At 37.5% G+C, this 26,203-nt stretch overlaps 1 long non-coding RNA gene and 1 other non-coding gene across 2 annotated transcripts in view; one reads left to right on the plus strand and one right to left on the minus strand.

Moving 5' to 3' along the window:
* LOC147839507 (uncharacterized) overlaps positions 1-26,203 on the plus strand; it is a 519,823-nt gene that overhangs the window by 344,526 nt on the left and 149,094 nt on the right. The window lies entirely within an intron of this gene.
* LOC147839511 (U6 spliceosomal RNA) lies at positions 7,829-7,933 on the minus strand. The gene has a single exon (XR_015519283.1). It is a non-coding gene; the product is annotated as a U6 spliceosomal RNA (small nuclear RNA).

The following is a 26,203-nucleotide window of genomic DNA, read 5'->3' on the forward strand; positions in this document are numbered from 1 at the left end:
ACATGTATTTAATCGAGCATAAGTACACAGTAAATACATGTATTTACACAATAAGTACATTGTAACAAACTATTAATTTCTGTGTAAGTACATATTAGTTAAGGCCACTTAATGTAAAGTGGGACCTAAGATTCTGATGGTATGATCACCTTGGATAAAAATATCAGGGTTTCACAGTATTGTTATTACTGCTCTAATATATATTCTTTTTCAATGTCTGGGTAAAAAATGAAAACCCTTTGAACACAATATATTTTATTTTGAGAAACATTTGAGATATTTTGGAGCAGTAAACATCTCAGGCTAAATAATGAAAAAAAAAAAAAAATCACTGACTTCAGCTGTCTTCATTAGTCTCAAAAACAGATTTATTTACAATTTAATGCAGCATCTTTGGATTTTTTTTTCTGCTGGAGATACTGCTGTCCTAAAAACAAACTAAAATTGTAAATAAAAAATCGTACACATACCTTAGGAAGGGTATAGCAGGACATTTTGGTGATTTTAAAACCTTGCCTTTTCCAAACTGCGGTATACCTTGAAAACGGTTATCATCCCATGCCTAGAATATGCACAAATGTAATAATGTAGAGCTTACTATAGGACATTTTCATCTAAAAAATAAATTTGTAAAGGGTGAACCTATATATGCTAAGCACCAAATATATATATATATATATATATATATATATATATATATATATATATATATATGTGAGCAATATCACACGAGTAGCAGTGCGATATGGCTGTATATCGGCACTGGTGGGAGACATGCATTGGCACGAGGCCACAGGCGGATATACAGTGCCGATATACAGCCATATGGCACTGCTACTCGTGTGATATTGTGTTTACACAAAAGTTTGACGGCCTTATTGTGTATATAAAAACTAAATCAAACATGGAGAGTCTCAAAAACCCTTTTGTATGAGGAACTACTTTCTTCCACATTAGATTCAAATCATAAGCTGACAGTTGAACAGCTGAGCGTGCATCTTTTAAACTTTAGATCTGTAGTGTCTGCTTTCTGCTGGCTGTATGTGGGCGGAGTAATACACAAAGGGTAAAGAGGCTGTAGGAGTTCTGATATATATATATATATATATGTACAGTTAAAGTCAGAATTATTAGCCGCCCTTTGATTTTTTTTTTTTATATTTCCCAAATGATGTTGAACAGATTCAGGAAATTTTCACAGTATGTCTGATGATATTTGTTCTTCTGGAGAAAGCCTTATTTGTTTTATTTCGGCTAGAATAAAAGCAGTTTTAAATTTTTTAAACACCATTTTAAGGTCAATATTATTAGCCCTTTTAAGCAATATAATTCTCGATAGTCTACAGAACAAACCATCATTATACAAATACTTGCCTAATTGCCCTAACCTGCCTAGTTACCTTAGTTACCCTAGTGACGCCTTTAAATGTCACTTTAAGCTGTATAGAAGTGTCTTGAAGAATATCTAGTCTAATATTATTTACTGTCATCATGTCAAAGATAAAAATAATTAAACTCAGAAATGAGTAATTAAACTATTATGTTTAGAAATGTGTTAAGAAATTGGAGGAAAAAATAAACGGGGGCAAATAATTCTGACTCCAACTGCATATACATATTTACATATGAAAATAAGTGACATCACAATTTGATCAATGTCACAAATTGACAAATTCTCAGTTTTTCATATTCAGATTCTCCAAAAATAATCTAAATAAATCAGCACAATACCGGCTCCATGCACTGAAATGTCTCCAAATGCACTGGATTGTCCTGACTGGACCTTGACGATGGTTGCTATGCTACACGATCCTTCTCTGCCTCTCAGTCTAAACGCACAGCGGCTGATTCAGAGCCACAAAAAACCCAAAAATCGCAGAAAAAAATTATCAGAAACGGCATTCAGATGTGCAGTGTTGCGCTCTGTACAGTTTAATTCAGAGTGATTAGCCCTCCTGATTATATTTTCTCCAGTTTCTGTTTAAAAGATGATTGTTTCAACACGTCTAATCATAATAACTCATCTCTAATAGCTGATTTCTTTTGTCTTTGACATGATGACAGTAAATAATATTAGGCTAGATATTATTCAAGACACTTCTATACAGCTTAAAGTGACATGTAAAGGCTTCACTAGGGTAATTAGGGTAAAGTTAGGGTAATTAGGCAAGTCATTGTATAACAGTGGTTTGTTCTGGAGACAATCCAAAACTAATATTGCTTAGGGGGGCTAATAATATTGAGCTTAAAATAGTGTGTAAAACAATTAAAAACTGCTTTTATTCTAGCTGAAATAAAACAAACAAGACTTTCTCCAGAAGAACAAATATTGGAGGAAACACTGTGAACAACTCCTGAATCTGTTCGACATCATTTGGGAAATATTTGATGAAGAAACAACATTCACAGGAGGGTGGATAATTGAGACTTGAGCTGTATATCTGCCGTCTGCATGAATTCCCCGTGTTCTGGTGGCCGTCTGGAGTTCCTACAGTAGTTGTGTCCGGGATTTTTTCCAATCTCTTTAAGTTTTGCTGCAGGCTGTTTTTCCTATTCTGGGCTGTCCTGATGTGACCCGCGCGCTCCTGCCAAGCTCTTAGCAGGGTTTATTGGAGGTAACGGGGTTAGGAGCCAGCAGCGTATTTCATCTGCAGTTTTTTGTAAGCGCTTCTCGTGCCTGTCAGATTGTTAAAAATGTATAAGTAGGAAGTCTAAAGTATGCATAGCAGATTAGCGAATAAATGCTATTAAGGTCAGCGGGAAAAAAGAGGCACAGAAATGTGCCAGCATCAATACATGCACAAGACATTCATTCAGTTATAGGACAAATCACTTTAGAAATGCATGCTTTATGCACATGTGCTCATTATTTATGTGTGTGTGTGTGTGTGTGTGTGTGTGTGTGTGTGTGTGTGTGTGTGTGTGTGTGTTAAACATGCGACGATAACCGTGTTCAAGGTAAACCGCGGTTTGGTAAAGTCAAGGTTTTAAAACCGCCAAAATGTTCTGCTATTTAAAAGTTTCTCAAAATAAAATATATTGTGTTTACAAGGGGAACAAGTTTTTGTTTTTACCCAGACATTTAAAAAGAATATATTTTACAGCAGTAAGCACAATACCGGAAACCCTGATATTTTATTCAAGGTTATCATACAGTCAGAATCTTATACCGGCCCATGCCTAGTGTGTATGCATGCATGTATTTGTTCATAAATTATTATCAATATGCAGACACGAACAAAACATTCATTCATGAATATTCTATCTTTATAAAGGACTATTTTATGCATTTATGTGTGCATAAAACACTGCAGTAAGTGTCTGTGCGTTTCTGTGTGTGTGTGTATATATATATATATATATATATATATATATATATATATATATATATATATATATATATATATATACATACATACGTACGTACGTACGTACGTACGTACGTACATACATACATACATACACACATACAAACACACACAAACACTTACTGGCCACTTTATTAGGTACACCTGTCCAACTACTCATTAACGCAAATTTCTAATCAGCCAATCCACATGGCAGCAGCTCAACTCATTTAGGCATGTAAACATGGTCAAGAGGATCTGCTGCAGTTCAAAGTGAGCATCAGAATGGGGAAGAAAGGGGATTTAAGAAACTTTGATCGTGGCATGGTTGTTGCTGCCAGACGGGCTGCTCTGAGTATTTCAGAAACTGCTGATCTACTGGGATTTTCACGCACAACCATCTCTAGGGTTTACAGAGAATGCTCCGACAAAGAGGAAATATCCAGTGAGCGGCAGTTCTGTGGGCGCAAATGCCTTGTTGATGCCAGAGGATAGAGGAGAATGGCCAGACTACCAATCACATGGCAGCAACTCAGTGCATTTAGGCATGTAGATGGTCAAGACGATCTGCTCCACATTCGGATGGTTGGCTTAGAATTTGGCCTCAACAACATGAAAGCATGGATCATCCTGCCTTGTATCAGCAGTTCAGGCTGGTGGTGGTGGTGTAATGGTGTGGGGGAGATTTTCTTTGGGTTCATTAGTACCAATTGAGCATCAACACCACAGCCTACCTGAGTATTGCTGCTGACCATGTCCATCCCTTTATGAGCACAGTGTCTCCATCTTCTGATGGCTACTTCCAGCAGGATAACGCAGCATGTCATAAAGCTCAATCATCTCAGACTGGTTTCTTGAACATGACGATGAGTTCACTGTACTCAAATGGCCTCCACAGTCACCAGAGCTCAATCCAATAGAGCAGCTTTGGGATGTGGTGGAACGGGAGATTGGCATCATGGATGTGTAGCCGACAAATCTGCAGCAACTGTGTGATGCTATCATGACAATATGGAGCAAAATCTCAGAGGAATATTTCCAGCAGCTTGTTGAATCTCTGCCCTGAAGGATTAAAGCAGTTCTGAAGGCAAAACCCAGTCCAACCCAGTATTAGTAAGGTATACCTAATAAAGTGGCCAGTGAGTGCATGTGTGTAGATAGATAGATAGATAGATAGATAGATAGATAGATAGATAGATAGATAGATAGATAGATAGATAGATAGATAGATAGATACATAGATACATAGATAGATAGATAGATAGATAGATAGATAGATAGATAGATAGATACATAGATAGATAGATACATAGATAGATAGATAGATAGATAGATAGATAGATAGATAGATAGATAGATAGATAGATAGATAGATAGATAGATGATAGATAGATGATAGATCATAGTTAGTTGATGTTACCTCTCAGAACATTACCTGATGTCAAGCGTGCGTTTCTGTTTGAATAATGCATGAGTAAATATTGAAGTATGATTAATAAACCCTGCACAAGTGTTACTCATTATTAGCTCATGTTAGTAAACGGCTAACATTATTGTATAAGTGTGACCGATGCGCATCCAAAACACACCAGAGCAAAGTGAATTTCCCCATCGCCATGCAGCAGAAATTGTGTTTTGCTCTATTATTAGCACAGAATCGACACACTTGACCCAGTGTTATGCTCAGAATTACCCAAAAGGACCACAAATCTACTCCACACATGTGGGATTCTTGGAAATATCTGGCCTGTGTTCAGCATGCTTTCTCAATCTATGCGTTTAAGATCTCCGAGATGTCTGGACGTCCTGGGAGAACACGTCAAAAGACATTTTTACGGTGCCGTCGGATTGAGAAGTGTGTTTTTGTTGAACTGAAGCATTGGCAGGAGAGACTGTGGAAATCTAGAGCTTATGCTTGAGTTTTTCGAGGAATATGTCGCTTTGGACTGTGTAATGTACATTACAGAAACACAGCATATAAAAAGAGGAATAAAATGACACTTTATTTTAAAAGGGGAACTATTATAAGATTATGATAAGATGCCGAATGCTTTTCAAATGTCTCTAGAGTGTGTAGGGAAGTTTGAGCTCCCTCTGAATCTGACCCTTTCAGGCATCGATCCTAATTGTGGCGCTTTGGTGACTGTCGCTTTAAATACAAATGAGATGCTCTTTTCGGAAGAGGGCGGAGCTACAAACACCCGTACTGGGTGGCGGCTGGAAGGTCATCCGTTGTGTAAAGCGTATACTGGAATAGTTGGCGGTTCATTCCACTGTGGCGACCACACATAAATAAGGCACTAAGCCGGAGGAAAATGAATGAAGTTGCATTACTATTTAATTTAGTTTTAAATCTGTGGTGAAAAGTAAGAGCATCTGCATTGAAGAAGTTTGTTTTATAAGAATATATATATATAATTTATTTACACACATCTACATATTCAGTGGCGCAAAAAGGGGGTATGCAGAATATGCGGCGCATAGGGGCGCCACACAAGGGGGGCGCCATTGTGCCAAAACTATTTTTGAAATTATCCATATTAAAAGTTTCAAATAATATATATATTTTTTGCTAAAAATGTTTATATAGCATTTTATAAGCGTATAATATTGTATTTTATTAAATTTAAAAAAATCATTCCACCCCTCCCCCTGTTTTTCATACCATATACATGTTTTTATGAATTTATTATGTATCATATTGATTCATCAGGCCTTTTGGTAACTTCTTAGCTCAAAACTATTTTAATTTTAGCTACAAACAAAGTTATAACATTTCAATTTAATAGAACATCTCACACAGTTTGTTTCTGTTTTTTTACACTACACATTTGACTAACATTTACACTAAACAGTCTTTTTTATTTCACTTCTAGCAGTTTCACTCAATTGTTCTTGCAAAGACAGACCTTACACTTCTCACAGTGTGCATGTGAGAAGTAATTGCAATGTTCTTTTGCCCTTTAGGACTCCCATGTCTATCATTTTGTTTTGACAAATGTAGTACAAAAAGTCCAAAAGCAAGGCTAGTCAAGGTGCTATAATCATTTAGTGAGGGAAAATTAAATTGAGAAGAAATTTGGGGTGGTATGAGATTGCGACTTAACATGCTTAATGTAATTATACCTTTTACTACATACTGTTTCAGTTGTGTTCAGAACTGCGAATCTGTATTTTTGAAGCATATTGATATCTTTATGAAAAAATATCTTTAATTTATTGATGGAAATATTTCCACATTTTATCACTTGCCTGTTATAAAATATAGTTGGATTGAAGGGGGGGCGCGCAAAAGTTGAAGCCGCATTCCCATCAGTAAATGTGCAGTTGCGCCCCTGTACATATTACAGCCTTATATTCACGCATATCAATATAAAAGGACATTTCACCAAAAGTTGAACAGATCAGAATCGTTTATTCATTCATTTTCTTGTCGGCTTAGTCGCTTTATTAATCCGAGGGTCGCCAAAGCGGAATGAACCGCCAACTTATCCAGCACATTTTTATGTAGCAGATGCCCTTCCAGCTGCAACCCATCACTGGGAAACACACATACACACTCATACACTACAGACAATTTAGCCAACCCAATTCACCAACACGGGCTCATTGTCGAAAAGTAGTCCCGCGGACGTTTCTGGAGGAATACGTCCCGGCGGGTACGTAGGGCTGCAGTTTTTGTTTTTGCGAATCCGCGAGAGGCCGCTGTTGTGTGCTTTTTCGCATCTCAAATGCCTCTCGTGAGTGCAGTTCGTGCCCGCGCTGTTCTCGCGTGAACTTACCAGAGGTCGCTGTCCGACTGACCGGATGATTGACTCCACGACCGGCCAATCGGCTGACCCGCCCTCCTCCTCCCCTGAACCCAACCAATTTTACCGATTGACCCGCCCGTCCACTCGCTTCCCTAAACCCGAGCAACAATTTAGAAAAGCCGTCCAAAAAAAGAAAAGCCCTGATTCACCTGATTTCACCGCGTTCTCACCCTGTTATGAAACTCGTTCACTTATTTTTTGGGATTCTGTTTTTGTCTTGCCTGATTGCTGGAACCGCTCTTCCCCTGACTCGAAACCGATCGCCGTGGTTGACTCCTCTCTGCATCTCGAGCCTGCCGACGTACACGGTGAGCTGAGTGGGCAAACGGGTTGCAGCGGGAAAGTCATCCACAAGGAGGTAAGCGGTCGGCCGGCAAGCGTGAAAGGGAACAGCGTCACACCGCCCCGCAGCATTCGCTTGAAAAAAATAAATGCAGCCGTATGTACCTCCCGGGACGTATTCCGCTGTCTCCAGAAACGTCCGCTGGACTACGTTTTCAGAATGAGCTTGGGTTGCAACCCACCTATACCACATGTCTTCGGACTTGTGTGGGAAACCCACGCCAACATGGGGAGAACATGCAAACTCCACACAGAAACACCAACTGACCCAGCCAAGGCTCAAACCACCGACGTTCTAGCCATGAAGATGCTACCCACCGCATGACCAAAAATATAAAGCACTTCATGGATTTGCATGTCATTGTTTCACGGTGGCCATGTAATTCTCCTCTATAAATGCAATTTTGGCATATGTGCCGCCATACGGAGCACCGTCATCGCTTACACCAAGCAAATACAAAATAAATGCCTTTCTTACTTAGTTTTGTCTTGTTTCTAGTCCAAATATCTACAATTTCCTTAATCAATAAGCATTCTGTAAACCAGGGGTGTCCAATCTCGGTCCTGGAGGGCCGGTGTCCTGCTGAGTTTAGCTCCAACTCGCCTCAACACACCTGCCAGGAAGTTTCTAGTATATATAGTAAGAGCTTGATTAGCTGGCTCAGGTGTGTTTGATTAGGGTTGGAGCTAAACTCTCCAGGACACTGGAGTTTGGACGTCCCTGCTCTAGACAGAAAGATTGTCTTGTGTTAAGAGTCAGAATGAATTAAAATAATCTGCCAATGGGGTAAACTGAATCATCTCATGTCAAAAGGAAAAACAAGATCATGTTCATCCCCATTGGCAGATTAGTTTGCTTGTTTCAAAGAAAATCTCCCTTCATTTTTTTTTCCATTATATTTTTATTTTTCGTTTTTTTAGTTTCTACACATTGAAATACAACATTTTACAAACATTTTACAACACTAATAACCTTATTGCATTTACAAATCATACAAAATATGAGGATACCTATATTTATAATAAAAACTAAAAGCAAACAACAAACAAACGAACAAACAAACAAAAAATAAATAAATAAAAAATAATAATAAAACTGCTCCTCTTTTTGTCATTAATGGTAATCTATTCAAACATGACAATTAAAATCATACTGAGTACTTGGTACAGCAAATATACAGTTGAAGTCAGAATTATTAGCCCCCCTAAATTATTAGCGCCCCTGTTTATTTTTTTCCCCAATTTATGATTAATGGAGGGAAGATTGTTTCAGCACATTTCTACTCATAATAGTTTTAATAATTCATCTCTAATAACTGATTTATTTTCTCTTTGTCATGATGGCAGTAAATAATATTAGGCTAGATATTCTTCAAGACACTTCTATACAGCTTAAAGTGGCATTTAAAGGCTTCACTAGGTTAATAAGGTGAACTAGGGTAACCTAGCAAGTTATTGTATAACGATGGTTTGTTTTGTAGATTATCGAAAAAAATATTATCTTAAGGAGGCTATTAATATTGTCCCAAAATTGGTTTTTAAAAAATTTAAAACTGTTTTTATTCTAGCCGAAATAAAACAAAAAAGACTTTCTCAAGAAGAAAAAATATTATCAGACATACTGTGAACATTTCCTTGCTCTGTTAAACATCATTCGGGAAATATTAAAAAAATGGAAAAAAAAATCAGAGGGGGGCGAATAATTCTGACTTCAACTGTATATTAAGGAATTTATCAATACAAAACTATAAATCTGGAACTGCATTATCCATCAAAAATTATTCATCAAATTCTTCCTCTGCTAATTCCACTTCTTTGATATAACTAATGAAAGGACTCCATATGTTTTCAAATACATGCTGTTTAGCTTTTAGTATACAAGTTATTTTTTCTAATGGAAGACTTGACAACATTTGTGTTATCCATTGAGTAGAGTTTGGTCTTTGTCCATAGCAAAGCTACACATCTTTTGGTATAAAGCAAGCTGAGGTCTATAAATACTTGTTCGCTTGTTCGCTAATTTTTCCACTTATGACTCTCACCTTTTCCCAAACTAATTTAATTTTGTGCACTGCCAAATGCAGTGAAACAAGGTTCCTCTGGCTAACAAACATTTTGTACAAATATCTGGTGTATTTTTATTATATTTATTAAATTGTACTGGTGTTACACATGTCCGCATGATACATTTATATTGTATAAGCTTAAGACGTGAATTTATAGACATTTTGACTCAATATCTCTGTAAACAAAACAGTATTTTATTGCTTGTCTAGAAAATGCTTCTTGATGTAATACGTTTTAGATGTTTGGACTAGAAATAAGACAAAAAACCCAACTATTGTTATGAAATAATTTTTCCACTTATGACTCTCACCTCTTCCCAAAATAATTTAATTTTGTGCACTGCCAAATACAGTGAAACAAGGTTCCTCTAGCTAACAAACATTTTGTACAAATATCTGGTGTGTAAGGTGAGGCAGTGGCGCAGTAGGTAGTGCTGTCGCCTCACAGCAAAAGGTCGCTGGTTCGAACCTCGGCTCAGTTGGTGTTTCAGTGTGGAGTTTGCATGTTCTCCCTGCCTTCGCGTGGGTTTCCTCCGGGTGCTCCGGTTTCCCCCACAGTCCAAACACATGTGGTACAGGTAAATTGGGTAGGCTAAATTGTGTGTGTATGATGTGTGTGTCCCAGAGATGGGTTGCGGCTGGAAGGGCATCCGCTGCGTAAACACTAGCTGGATAAGCTGGCGGTTCATTCCGCTGTGGTGACCCTGGATTAATAAAGGGACTAAGCCGACAAGAAAATGAATGAATGAATGAATCTGGTGTGTTTGTATTATATTTATTTAATTGTACTGGTGTTACACATGTCCGCATGATACATTTATATTGTATAAGCTTAAGATGTGGATTTATAGACATTTTGACTCAATATCTCTGAAAACAAAACAGTATTTTTTTTGCTTGTCTAGAAAATGCTTCTTGATGTAATACGTTTTAGATGTTTGGATTTACATTTACATTTAGTCATTTAGCAGACGCTTTTATCCAAAGCGACTTACAAATGAGGACAAGGAAGCAATTTACACAACTAAGAGCAACAATGAATAAGTGCTATAGGCAAGTTTCAGGTCTGTAAAGTCTAAGAAGGGAAGTATTAGTATTATTTATTTTTTATTTATTTTTTTTTTTTTTTGGGTACAGTGAGTGTGATATCCAGAGAGGCAATTGCAGATTAGGAAGTGAAGTGGAGACTAAATAGTTGAGTTTTTAGTGGTTTCTTGAAAATAGCGAGTGACTCTGCCGTTCTGATGCAGTTAAGGAGTTCATTCCACCAACTGGGCAGATTGAATGCGAGAGTTTGCGAAAGTGATTTCTTCCCTCTTTGGGATGGAACCACGAGGCGACGTTCATTCACAGAACGCAAGTTTCTGGAGGGCACATACATCTGCAGAAGTGAGAGCAGATAAGAAGGTGCTAGGCCAGAAGTCACTTTGTAGGCAAACATCAGAGCTTTGAATTTGATGCGAGCAGCAACTTGCAGCCAGTGCAAACGGATGAGCAGCGGAGTGACATGTGCTCGTTTAGGTTCATTAAAGACCACTCGTGCTGCTGCGTTCTGGAGCAGTTGAAGAGGCTTGATAGAGTTAGCTGGAAGCCCGGCTAGTAGAAAGTTACAGTAATTTAGTTTGGAGAGAACAAGAGCTTGAACAAGGAGTTGAGCTGCATGTTCAGATAAGAAGGGTCGGATCTTTCTGATGTTATAGAGTGAGAATCTGCACGATCGATGTTTGGATTAGAAATAAGACTAAAAACTCAAAGTAAAAAACCCAACTATTATATTAATGAGCAGCGAATTAAGGGTTTATCGAGCTCCAATCACAGTAAACGGTTTATAAACAGCATTATATCTACATTAAAATAAAGCGACTTTCCTCAAGCATTAAGTGCTGATATATAGAGCGCAAAAATCCAAATGACACCATCAAAAGCTATTGTGTTTTGACATTCACCGTGTTTTCAAGTCTCCATGCAGCTGCACGGGGTGAAAAGCATCTCAGACATTTTTATTTTGATCCAGAAATTAGATTTGCAGCAACACAGAGGCTTCATTTCTTTCCCACAGAGAGTCTGAGTGTGTCATGTGTAACTCGCTGGCTTTACCTGATTAAAAACTATTTATCAGGGAAAAACTGTGTCAAGCGTTGCATTACCAGGATTACAGTGCTGCTGGAGGGATTGTGTGTTTACAGGGTAGCGGCTCTCCTGGTAAATAGGTTTCTGTGGAATATGGGTAAAGTTAGGATTAAGCTCATTAACTGCATGCGTTTTTGCATGCAAGCGAATAAACACTGCAATCCGTGTTGGGTGTCATTAGCTGCAAAGTACTGTAATTAGATTACTTTTCAGCAAGGGATTCATTTTCATGTCTGGGTCATTTAATTAGTTACTTATAATGGACTTGTTTAAATGCTGTACAGAAGTTCGACAGTTCTGGATCAATCAATGAAGAGAAGCAGAGAAATGAACTGATCAAGCTGATTGAACATGCTTGAGACACTAATAATTGTAACTGAGTCACAAATGTATGCCAATATATGGTGCATGAAATATTGTGTCATCGGGTGAAGCAGTGGCACAGTAGGTAGTGCTGTCGCCTGTTCGAACCTCGGCTCAGTTGGCGTTTCTGTGTGGAGTTTGCATGTTCTCCCTGCGTTCGCGCGGGTTTCCTCCAAGTTCTCCGGTTTCCCCAACAGTCCAAACACATGCTGCAGGTGAATTGGGTGGGCTGAATTGTCCGTAGTGTGTGAGTGTATGAGGGCGGCAGGCCCTGACGACATGTAAAAAAGTCGTTATCATATGGACAAGTCTAAATGGAGGACTTGTTCCAAAGAGCCGACCCCGCAACCATACGGGACTAAGGCCAAAGAAGAAGAAGAAATATTGTGTCATTACTTTGAAATGTATTCTGTTTTGATTCAAACAATAATAAAGATAATAAGGTAACACTAAACAATAAGGTTCATTAGTTAATGCATTTACTAGCATGAACTAATCATGAACAACACATGTACAGCATTTATAAATCATAATTAAACATTTATTAATGCATTATTAACATTCAAGTCCATGCTAGTTAACATAAGTTAATGCAACATGAGTTAACATGAACTAACAATGAACTACTGTATTTTCATTAACTAACATTAACTAACATTAATAAACACTGTGGTAAATGTATTGTTCATTGTTTGTTCATGTTAGTAAATGCATTAATTAACATTTACTAATGAACCTTATTTGTAAAGTGTGACTGATAATTATACATTATTTAAAGGCACCTTTCTGACAACTCAATGACACCTACACAGTAAAAAAAACAAGACATTTAATATAAGGTTTAAAGTGTTTTAAGTGTTTTAATATTAGTCTTAAAGTGTTACACTTGTAATAAAGCTAAAATGTCCTGTGTAGCTTTGATTTAAGGCCGTACTCTCACCATGTACAGTTGCCTCGAACCGGGCCAAAGCACGCTTGTCCTCCCTCCCGTCTCCCCTGATGGCCTGCACTCACACTACATTCAGGCCTGGGCACGCTTACGTGATCAACACTGTGCTGTTCAGTAAGCGCTCTCACTAAGCACAGTGGAGATTTCTCTAGTTCGCTTTAGTCCTTAGGGATGCGGTGCCACGCAGTCAGATATTCTGCTGAACAGATCCGCCACTTTTGACGCTCATAAACAATCATAAAGCCGTCGTGCTGCAGGAATTAGGAGGTTTGCTGAAGGTGCAGCTGTCGTGCAGTGAGGGGTTTGCGTCTTTAATAATCTATGGCAGTTTGCGTTCACTGAACAGTAAGAATGATTAATAAATCCATATGAAACAGTCCCTTAAGAGTCACATTTCATCCTCAGTTTCTGGCTCAGGCACATTTTGCACTCACACACAAGCGTACCGCGCCAAAGCCCAAGTGAACCGAGCTCACACCTCTTTGAACTGGGCCAGGGCCGGCCAAGTGAACCGTGTTTGAGCCTGATTCAGCGCACTCACACTTCTCAAACGATCCGGGAAACGGGCCTGGGCACGGTACGGATAGCATAGTGTGAGTAGGCTCTAATGCCGAGTTCAGACTGCATGATTTTCAAAGTAGTCGTGTCACAGATGTTTTCACACTGCTTGACTATCTGGGCTAGCGTTTCGTCGCTGCTTTGTTTACACTGCAAGATGGTTCGGCGACATGGACATTCACATTGCATGACTTTACTATAGGAAGAATCGCCAATAACTTTGTCCAAACTACGTCTCACAGCCAAAAACACGTCGTATATCTTTTGTTATTAACTACATAATGAGAAAGAAGCCTTTAATGGGGTAGAACATGTACATATTTCCTCACCTGGGAATTAGCCATTTCTCCTCAACGTTGATAATAAACTAATTTCTTTCTGTATGAAACGTCAAACAGACACGGTTGCTCCTGAGTCCTGTCAAAACTCCACTAGTTTTTCCTCCTTTTCGTGGGTCCAAATAAACCGAAAAAGAGCGCTTTTACCTTCTCCCCCAGCCTCCCGCTAGCCTGCAGCAGGTATACACACACGCACACTCAAGTGAATGCCGCTCTCTCATTGGCTGTAGGCGATCGCTGATGTTATTTTCAGTCAAAACTCAATTCACACGGCATGAACTGAATCGCCGACAGCTCCAGATATTCAGCACGCCAAATATCTCACAGGCATTGGCGACTCATCGGCGATTCTCTCAGATTGCCTCTTTGATAGTTCATACTGTGTGATTGTCACTCACGTGCACAAGCAGCGATTTGCCTGTGATTTCAGGCATTTGTCGGCGATTTCTCAAAACCTGTCGGCGAGCCAAAATCAGGGCTAAAATCACGCAGTCTGAACTAGGCATAAGTCATCACAGTTGAGTTTAATTTCTATTGTATGTAGTGCATTCATGCATTGAGTTTCTTTGTGTTGAATTGAGTAATTAAATGACTTATTGAGTTACTGAGTTCCTTTTCAAATAAAGTAATTAAAAATGTCATTTAAACACATTTTCAATGATGTAATTAGTAACTAATACGTTTTTTGAAGTAACCTACCCAACAGTGCATACAGTATAGAGTACATTCAGTACAGATTCTGTAAGAGATTGCTTTGGATCTACACTGTTAAAAACTTTATTTTAGATGTCGAAAAATAGATATCACTGTCCTGCCACCACCACACTTACATTTACATCACGCTTTTGCAATTAAATTTTAATCCAATCATAAAAATCAGGGTTTCTGCAGATATCATAATGTCAAATTTAAGACTTTAAGACCTTTAAGCATTCGATTTAAGACCTGTATCACAATATCAAACACATGCAAAGAGAAAATGCAGAATCACAGAATTGGTGGTAAAATAAATGTATTCAAATTGCACAGTACTAAAGACAGGTTTGATGCACCACTGATTTATACTTTCGCCTGGAGCCGCATCACGCACCTCACGAAACAGATGAGGCTTTTATACTTGACGCGTTCCCATTGAGATATTCTTTTAAATGACAGAGGGCGGTCAGACGGATACACAGAGAGGCAGAAAGTTTCTGAAATTAGGTCATATCATTAATATCATTGAAGATTTTTAAACTAATATTTTTTTATTATTTTTATAATTTATTATAAGGATTTTTATAACCATTAAATTAAAAAAAAAATTTAAATGTACAATTTTTTAAATCTCAATGATGCATCACTTGCTGTAGTTCATATCTCGGACAGTTCTACCTAGCAAAGATAAATATTAATGGCAACAAATCTTGCGTTGCTCAACAATTACATTTTTTATCATGGCAAGAATAAAAGCAAAAAAAAAAAAGTACACTTACTAACAATACGAACACTTTTTTTTTTTTGCCCACGATTCCCACACTACTGTCAAGACTAGTCCTCTACTTAATATATAAGCTAAAAAGGCAATAATGATCCAACATTCCTGACCATTATCACCAATAAACCCAAGAGATTGGGTATCAATATATTGTAAACTGATAGGTTCATATATTCCTTTCCAGTTACAGTTGAAGTCAGAATTATTCACCCCCTTGAATTATTAGCCCCCTGTTTATTTTTTCCCCAATTTCCGCTTAACGGAGAAACTTTTTTCAGCACATTTCTAATCATAATAGTGTTAATAATTCATCTCTAATAACTGATTTATTTTCTCTTTGTCATGATGACAGTAAATAATATTAGACTAGATATTCTTCAAGACACTTGAAGATAAAAATATATAGCTTCAAGGGGCTAATCTAATAATTGTGACCTTAAAATGGTTCTAAAAAATTAAGAACTGCTTTTATTCTAGCCAAAATAAAACAAATAAGACTTTCTCCGGAAGAAAAAAAGATTATCAGACATACTGTGAACATTTCCTTGCTCTGTTATGCCACAAACATCATTTGGGAAATATATATATAATATATATTTAGTAAATTGTTTGTTTTAAATTCAAAATTGTAATAAATACATCAGTGTAAAACCTATGAATGGTCATAAAACACATTCTGTAATAATAAAACCACCCGGGTCTCCACTTTTGCATGGCCTCTTTTTTTAGTTTTAACAAACTCATCCCTCAGATTTTTCCAAACTTTTCCAAAAACTTTCCTCCTTTCCCATGGCTGTTGCAATTATTAGCCAAGAATTTTTGGTCGTCTGGTTTTCCCTATGATCACGCGTGGATGAATAAATAAGATGTCTGCACTGTCATACCTGTTTCAGACTAAATCTCTTCAGTGTTTCATATTTAACTCAAATCAAACGCGGCGCCACGTGGACTGTTCACACAAGTCTCAAAAACCTTCAAGAGCTCTGCCAGCCGAAATCATGTCGCACGCACCAGAAGTTAACCTCCGCAAACACAGCGATGACGTCACATTCGCCGCGCGCACTGAGTTCAATAACAGAAAGCTGATTGGCCATTGCAGCTTGGACTCATTTGTAGTTGTAATACCGCAAATTACACAACTCCACGAAAACTAAGCAACAACAACGAAAAGGAATTTAAATGAGCATTAGATGTGCCGTTACATGGACATGGCAAAAATAAGACCTGTGCAAAAATATTTAAGACCTAGAACAGCCAATTTAGGACTTTCAAGGCCTAAATTTCGATTTTTACATTTTAGATTTTTTAAAGAATTTTTAAGAGGGATATTCAAGTATATCCAAGTCTATTGACAAAAACAAGCTAATAATTAATAAAAAAAGACTAAAATGTCATTAATACAGTGCTAATAAAGACAATTTGACACTGTTCTAAAATGAACGTGATATCAACATTAATTATGGCACTTATTGAGGGCTTTTCAACTTTATTGACAAGAATTGGCTAATAATTAAAGCTAAAAATTAAATAATACATTGCTAATAAAGGCAATGTGAGCCCCTATTTCTAAAGTGAAAGTGATTTCCACCCTAATTATGGCTCCTAAGCGGCATTCAGCTTTAAATTAGCTAATAAATTTGACTAAAATGTGATTATTACAGTGCTAATAAAGGCAATTTGAGCAACTATCCTAAGGTTAAAGTGATTTCCACATTACATATGGCAGGGATTAAGGGATATTCACGTCTACTGACTAAAACAAGCTAATAATTAACACAAAAATGTCATTAATACAGTGCTAATAAAGACAATTTGACACTGTTTTCAAATAAAAGTGTTATCAACTTTCACTATGGCACTATTATAGGGTTATTTAAACTTTACTGACTAGATTTGGCTGATAATTGTGGGTGAAATGTCATTAATACAGTAATAAAGGCAATTTGAACACCTAGTCTAAACTGATATCAACGTTAATTATGGCACGTAGTAAGGGATATTCAAGTATATTGACTAAAACAAGCTAATAATCAAGGTTAATGATCATTTTAGATTTAGATTAGATTTTAGATCACTTTATACAGCAGTTATTCTGTAATATGCACTCAGTTGATCATAATAATGCATTTGCTTGTGTTTAACTGATGCATAATTGTGAGCAAGTTAATCATGATTTACAAAAATGCATAGTTTGGGACCAGGGGCGTCTCCAAAGGGTGTCCGTGTAATCTCTGGCCACCCCAATATGATTTTGCCGCTGATATTATTAATTTAAATGTACAATAAATAAATAAATTGCAGCTACTAAATTATTGTGGATTGACTGGCGCCACCGATGTAGCAGATTCACTGCCGCCACATTATTTCATTTACCAAAAACAACAACAAAAAACATTACACTGAACACATTATGTTTTGTGTGTCCCACCCCAAGATTTGGTGTGGCCTCATCTGGCCACCCCTAAGAAAATTTCCAGGGGGCGCCATCTATTTATTTCTAATAACTGATTTTTTTTCTCTTCATCATGATGACGGCACATAATATCAGACTAGATATTCTTCAGGACACTAGTATTCAGCTTAAAGAGACATTTAAAGGCTTCACTAGGGTAATTAGTCAAGTCACTGAACAACAGATTTATTCAATCACATTTATTTAAAGGATTATATATTCCTGCTAAACTGAAGTAAATAGGACTTTTTCCTGAAGACAAAAAAAAAAAAAATAGGAAATACTGTGAAAGATCAATTGAAATAGAATTAAAACTTCACAGGAGGGTGAATCATTTTGCCTTTACGTTAACAAGAAAGCATGTCTCTTATTTTTGAACAAAACTAAACTAATTAAAGTAGCATGCTGCATCTCTTAAACAGCATGCCTTGTCACAATGCATTTCAGTGCTTTCCAAAGCGCATGCTACATGGCATTACATCTCTTTTTTAATAGACTCCATCATCTATATTTAGGATGCTTCATAATGCATGTGAAGAAATATTCAATTAAACAGAGTTACTATGGTGCTGGCGACATGATGGCTCAACGGTTAGCACTGTGACCTCACAACAAAAAGGTTGCTGGTTCGAGTCTCAGCTGGGTCAGTTGGCATTTCTATGCAGAGTTTGCATGTTCTCCACGTGTTGGCGTGGGTTTCCTCCGGGTGCTCCGGTTTCCCCCACAGTCGAGACACATGCGCTATTGGGGAATTGATGAACTACAATGGCCGTAGTGTATGAGTGTGTGTGTGTGAATGAGTGTGCATGAGTGTTCCCATACTAGATTGCAGCTGGATGGGCATCTGCTGCATAAAACATATGATAGAATAGTTGCCGGTTGATTCTGCTGTATATGAAAATAAATAAAATAAAATAAAAAACAATAAATAAATTAATTAAATATAAAAATAAAAAAATTATAAAAAAATAATTAAAAAAATAGAAATTATATCTAAAAATAAATAAATAAAATAAATTAACTCAAATATAATAAATAAATAAATAAATAAATAAAATGAAAAAAATTCATAAAAAATAAAATAAAAAAGTAAATAAATTATATGTATATATATATATATATATATATATATATATATATATATATATATATAATTATTATAAAACAATAAAATGAAATAAAAAACAATAGATAAATAAAATATTAAAATGAAAATTAATTTAATAATTTTACAAAATTATATATAGGTATGTGTGTATAATATATATACATACATACATAAAATAAAAAAAACATAAATGAAATACCTAATTAAATTAAATATTTATAATTAATTCAAATAAAAATAAACAAATGAATTACATGCAAAAATTAAAGTCGAAAATAAAATATATAAAATATATATAAAAATAAATTAAATAAATACAAAAAATATTTTTTTTAAATAAATTAAAAAGTAAGAAAAAATTAAGGAAAATTTTATTTAATAACATGAAATAAAAATAAATAAATAAATAAATCTGGACAAGATTAATTTCATCTACAAATGCATTAAATTCCAACTGTCCTGCAAAATCAACACCTCACTTTTCTCTCATGTAAACTTTAAAAAACACTCAATTTACCCGACAGATCATTAAAAATGAAAAAAAAAGAAGTCATTTATCCCAATGGCAGTTGTTATTTTAAATCACTGTATGAAGTAAATGAGGTGGTTGTCAAGAATGATCTGCAGTATTTTTTTATGGGGCTAATTTGGTTTTTAAACTTTTAACTTATGTTGTTGTCTTGATGAGTGTTGTTATTGTGTGGTTGTTGTATGTTTGTAATTGTTGTCTTAAATCCAGTGTTGAAGACAAATTTCCTGTGTCAAGCAGAACGGATAATAAAGTTTAAACTAAACTAAACTAAAATTCAGCTCATGTCAAACAATTAAGCATTATCATAGCATGTTCATCAAGAATCATTTTAGCACAATGCATTACAAACGCTCAGAAACGCAAGACTCTGAGAACCCTTAATTAAATCATGCCTTACTTTAATTATGAACAATCATAACCGCAGAGCACTCCAATACGATGTGGCGAACAGGCAGAACGATGAACCAGCAATGCATTTAAATGTGTCATTAATCAAATAATCTCAGCATTTATCTCTCTCTTGACTTCACCACGAGACATATAATAGATGCATATACACACTACTAAATTAGTAGATTAAATACATCACTGAATTAAAAAAAATCACCTGTCATGTAAAAAAATATATAAAGCAAGACAAAATGAATGAATTAAAATAGCATCTATCTGAGCAGCTCTTTTAGCTTTACCAGTGTAAGATTATTGTAATACGCATTCAGCAATATTATATATATATATTAAAAATAAAGCATCTCTGTCTCAATCTGTCCACTGCGGCTTCAATAAGAAATACATCATGCTTTAACAATGGCATGCATTAACAGCACCAATGCAACAGTCACATGGAATAAAGCAATGCAAGAATATCATGCATTAATACAATCACATCAGCCACAGTCTCCATCTTTCATCTGTCATAATCTCACAGCGGAAAATTAGGTTTAATTAATTATTTTAAAGATGAATTCAGAATAATGCATTACCAATAGAGACAGTCACTTCAAGCAGTTTACCAGAGAATAGCCGTCTGATGACATCACAGGCAATGAATTTGTTAAGCATGCATTAAATTAAGAGACACGTCATGCGATGAAAACATGTCTTGCGTTAAAACCACTAATGCATTAAAGCATGGGTCTCAAACTGGACTACAGGAGGGCCGCAGCTCTGCATAGTTTTGCTCCAACCCTAATCAAACACAGCTGATCCATATAATCAAGATGTTCAAGACTATTAGAGACTGTTAAGCAGGTGTGAGTTGGTGGTGGTTGAAGCTAAACTCTGCAGAGCTGAGTTTGAGACCACTGCATTAAGGGAAATCAACATGTCATGTAATGAAGATGCAGCTGTCATTTCAAACAATCTATGGGTCAAACTAATTGAATGCATTAAACTTCTACAAGTGAATCCACCAATGCGTTCAAATGCCATGTCAAACGTGTCTCAGCATCTCTTTCGGTCTCAGTTTTACCACTGCAACTAAAAACCACGTATTGCATTAAAAATCTCATGCATTAAGACCATTGATGCATTAAATACTAGGGTAAGTACGGTGCAGTATTGTATGCAGGTTTGACAGCCAGTGGTTGAACTAGGTATTGCACGTCTGGTTCAAAACACAAGCAAGAGCAGGTTGCCAGATTGATGACATCAACAGGAGCGAACCTGACTATTACTAGAGTGATGCTCTAAATAAAACTGACAGTGATCAGCTGAGGTACAGCTCATGTGCTTTGTTAAATGCTAATGATGTGAGTTTGAATGTCATTTTATATTACATTTATTGCCATAATACTGACAGATAGCTCAGCTCAGATCTGGAGAATAAATCGCTTGAAACTGAACTTTAGACTCAAAACCACCACATATCAGTGATTCAGCATCTACATTTAATAATATTCAAGAGGTTTAATATGCATTAATCAGATTGTAAATCTTAGAATTTGGCTGGAGTGCAGTGAGTGCACTATTCTGTGCTTCTGAATGGCTGTATTTACACTTCTGTCATGCTTCGTCTGGTGCAAACAGCCAATTGGTCATCACTGCATATCTTGTCACATAGCGTGTTGTTAGGACAGGGGATTTCAATGTTTCCTGCTCACCTAATGCTTACGCTCCTAATGTTTATATTATTTGCTAATTATTAACCACCTCATGTGGAACTCTGAATCTGCGTCTCATTTCAGAGTCTGCTACTGTCCACCAGAGGTTGCATTTCGGTTACCGACACATGCTTTGAGAGCCTCCCTGACTGAATGAATGAAATACACTGTTCTCCACCATCTGGCAACCCCGGGTGCTCAAATATAATTGGCTAAACTGGCAATGGGCGGGTGAAAAAGTTCAAAACAAAGACAGCCATTCCGGCGAATAACGCACATGCCCAAAGCAGAATATCTGACTTCAGCATTGTTTTTCAGGTAAACACGAATGTTCACTGAGCATGTTTCTGAAATATCTGCAAACATAAGTTTTTTATGCTCTAAAAGAGTCAAACACTTACAAACAGCACTTGTTAATTATCTCAGCACTGTCATTAAAGTCTTGACATGATCAGTTTAAACCAATAATGCAGAAAGAAGTCAATCAATCAATCATATCTTAACCGGTTTCTACCTCTCTTTTGAAGAACTGAAACTTATCTTGCATTAAAAAAGTCAGTAAAGTGTGTGTCGAGGGAGGGAAAGAGGGAAGGGTTTGCATATAAATGGGAGTTTCAGTTTGGGCTCGTGCAAAACAAACACAGACGCAGAGGAGAAAGACAGTGACTGTTTACATGGACACCAGTAATCAAAGTATTTGGCAAATTATTAATTTGTGGACTGCAGTTTGGCTCTTTCACTTTCATTCAGGAGCATTTCCCAACCCAAGCTCATTTTGAGCGAACACTGCGGGGCGGTGTGACGCTGTTTCCTTTCGCGCTTGCCTTACCTCCTTGTGGAGGGCTTCCCCGCTGCAACCCGTTTGTCCACTCAGCTCACCGTGTACGTCGGCAAGCTTGAGATGCAGAGAGGAGTTGACCACGGTGATCGGTTTCGAGTCCAGGGAAGAGAAGTTCCAGCAATCAGATAAGACAAAAACAGAATCCCAAAAATTAAGTGAACGAGTTTCGTAACAGGGTGAGAACGCAGCGAAATCCGAAAAAGCAAAAAAAAAATAATAATAATAATAAAAATAAAAATCGGGGCTTTTATTTTTTGGAGGGCTTTTGTGAACTGTTGCTCGGGTTTAGGGAAGCGAGCGGGCGAGCGGGTCGATCGGTAAAATTGGTAGGGTTCAGGGAAGGAGGAGGGCGAGTCAGCCGATTGGCCGATCAATCATCCGGTCAGTCGGATAGCAGCCTCCGGCGGGTTCACGCGAGAACAGCGCGGGCACGAACCGCGCTCGCGAGAGGTGAGAAAAAGCGCGCAACCGCGGCCTCTCGCGGATTCGCGAAAACAAAAACTGCAGCCGTACGTACCCGCCGGGACGTATTCCGCGGTCTCCAGAAACGTCCGCGGGACTACGTTTTCACAATGAGCCTGGGTTGGCATTTCCTGCATGCCCTCTGTGACAAACCAGATACTGGATGCAGGATCTGCTGGAAGAGTGTAGTTTTAATGGAGTGTTTGATACCGCACGGCGAATGGGAGAAACCCTCCGCATTTCTCTGTAACTTTGTTGCACTCGGTAGGTAATGTCAGAAAGCCGTGTGTGTGTAGACTATCCTGTCACAACATGTGGTGAAAATCCTCCACGACGGTAATAGTTTGATTGTGGTGTTTACATGTTTACACTCGGAGAGCAGCATTTACAGATCTTTCAGTCCATGAAATTGTAGTGATGTTAACCTTCTGTAAACGGAGTAGGTCAATCATTTAGACTATGGTCTGTCTTTAAACACTGAAAGATTACTGCTAACCATACCAACTAACTCTGCCATCTGAATAAACAAACAAAAGAGCACTGATCACACACTTACCAAATCTGTAGACAGCACAATCAACACCAACTGGAGCCGCGTCTTTACTAAAAAGAGACGAGCAGCAAACACAGATTTCAACATTTCTAGACAAGAAAAGCTCTGGTACAAATGTATTTCTGTCGCATGCACTGTGATCCACACGTGAGTCCTGCTGCGCTCTCATAACGGGGAAATGAAAACAAAACCTTCATTGCAGCACATTAATAAACGCAACCCTGACGACCCGTATCTCTGAACAATTCGTGTTCTTCCTCTTGTTTTGGCAACACAACGTGTCGTCTCTCAGCCCTCTGAACACTGTAACCAGTAAAACTGTCTTCAAAGCTATCATGCATATTAATGAAGCTGCACCTCATATACGATAGAGCGCGCAGATTGTTTTGAGCCAAGCCTTTCTCATGAATGAATGCAGCACACTCGGAGACGCCACCATGCACTCGCAGGTACAGACATTGTGTGGAAAACACACAAGGATCTCATGGCCGTGACGCAGCTTCTAAATTTTGTTTCAAACCGAAAGAACGAATTTGCTGGAAATAATGCAAAAACAACCAATTTTCAGTTGCTAGTGAGATATACGTGTCCTAATAGTGTTTATAGCTGAGTGGGACACTGTTACGCCCCGTGTGGCTCGGAGGATGAAAAAGGGCTTAACATAATTATGACAACCCAATATTTTAAGAATTCCTCTGAGATGTTAGCTGCTATGAATCAACACAGACAACGACGTGGCAAAAAACTGGTTCGCTTTATTACAATAAAGATAAAGAAGTGAATATTTAAATCACCCAAAGTATATTTACAAATATGTACAATAAAACAAAATGCAAATGCAAAAAGTAAACAAAAATACCTGATGGAGGGAAGGAGAATAAGCGGTGCCAAATCAAAGAAAATAACAAATTAAACACCCGCTAACTATTCCCTCCCCCACCTCTAAATAACTAAAGAGAAATATGTAAATAAGAAAAAAAACATCTTCAGCGTCACACGCCCCTTACTCAACTGCACTGACTGGAACAAACATACATATGGTAGCACCCGCCTCTAACCTAGTGGAATAACAAAAAAATCTACTACGTGAGTGTAAAATGTAAGTCACGTGACATACTTCCCTTCACTTCCCTCTAGGTATTTTTAAATCACAAAAACTCTCTTTAAAGCGAACCCGAGCACAAGATAGACACCAAAAGTTACAAAAACACAGCAGCAACAAGCAACATGGATCCCCCTCTCATCTGGGCTGAGTCATCACTGGAGCGTTTAAATAATGGGGGCTCGTCCGGGATTTTAGAAGTATAGGAGACAGCAAATAGAAACAGAGAGGGGAGGAGGGAACAACAGAGCAACACCCCCAGGCATGTAACAGACACATATACGACTGTCAACAGCTCAAAACATGTGTTCTGGTGTTTCGTGACCCTTTAAGGATGTCCTGCATTAAAATCACCAATGCCTTCCTGATACATTTACCATCTCATGTGACTTGTGTCATGGCAATCCATCAAGTATTAGCATGTTTCTGTCTCAATCTTAAAATTACAACTATTATTAAAACATGTCTGCATTAAGAGCACAGATGCATTAAAGAGCTCCTCTTTTACAAGGCGTGAGATGAGTCTTTGGTGTTTCCAGAACGTCTAAAGTTTCAGCTCAAAATACTCATTAGATTATCTATCATACAGTGCAGAATCTGCCCACTTTGACGTCAGATAAACAGCAGTCAGTGACAGAAACAAACACAGATGAAGCAGAGATCCAGTTTATTAGTCAAAAATACTGTTAGTTAGTAGTTTATTTAAGCCTTTCTGAAACTATAATACACTCACAAGCTTTTACTGACACTATGTGGCTGTGGTGATACCGGCATTTTTATCACAAACTTGCTCTGTTTGAAAAACATGTTAAACTTGTAAGACTCATTCCTGAGCTGCAGCTAATCACAGAGAGTCGAACAGATCTTTTAATCCTAGTTTATTTACAAAACCTTTACAATTTCTTTAAAAACCATTTAGGTCGCATATGTGCCTGAAATTGAATCTATGCGACCTCATAATATGTTTGGCACTGCATTTAATGGCTGTAGTGCAAACTGTTCTGATTTTTTCTTAAATCTTAATTTTCCCATAATCCAGGACCAGGTCGTATCCTGAGCTGCTGCTGCTGCGCTGATGGTCATGGGGAGTGGAGAGTATGAGACTGATTCCAGTGACGCTACAGGGACAGACGAGTCTTCGCTGAGGTCAGCTTCCAGCCTCCACCGCTGAGACTGCAGCTCTGCACAAGACTTTTGGCCAGCAGAGAAATTAAAATGGTCGTGCCCAACTGAGTCTGGTTCTCTCAAGTTTTTTTTTTCTTCACTCTCCTATCGGTGAAGTTTTTTTCCCCTCTCTGCTGTCGCCTCTGGCTCGCATGGTTCAGGATTGGTAGAGCTACGCATCGATGAATTTGCTCTTCAGTGTTTGAACTCTCAGTAATGACTTCAAATCACACTGAACTGAGCTAAACTGAACTGAACTGAACTTAAACACTAAAACCTGAACCACACTGTTCCAGTTACTATGAGCATTTATGTGAAGCTGCTTTGACACAATCTACATTGTAAAAGCGCTATACAAATAAAGCTGAATTGAATTGAATAATTGTGCTGAATCACTTTTCCTTGCCGCTATATTGGTTAATATTAGCTGTCAATCACTCAAGGATTTCTGCTGTCAGATAAAAGGGAGCTTTTGTGATTTGCAAACCCACCCAAATTTAAAACA

This window comes from Danio rerio, chromosome 20 (assembly GCF_052040795.2).
Source record: "Danio rerio strain M-AB ecotype USA chromosome 20, GRCz13ab, whole genome shotgun sequence".
NCBI lineage: Eukaryota > Metazoa > Chordata > Actinopteri > Cypriniformes > Danionidae > Danio > Danio rerio.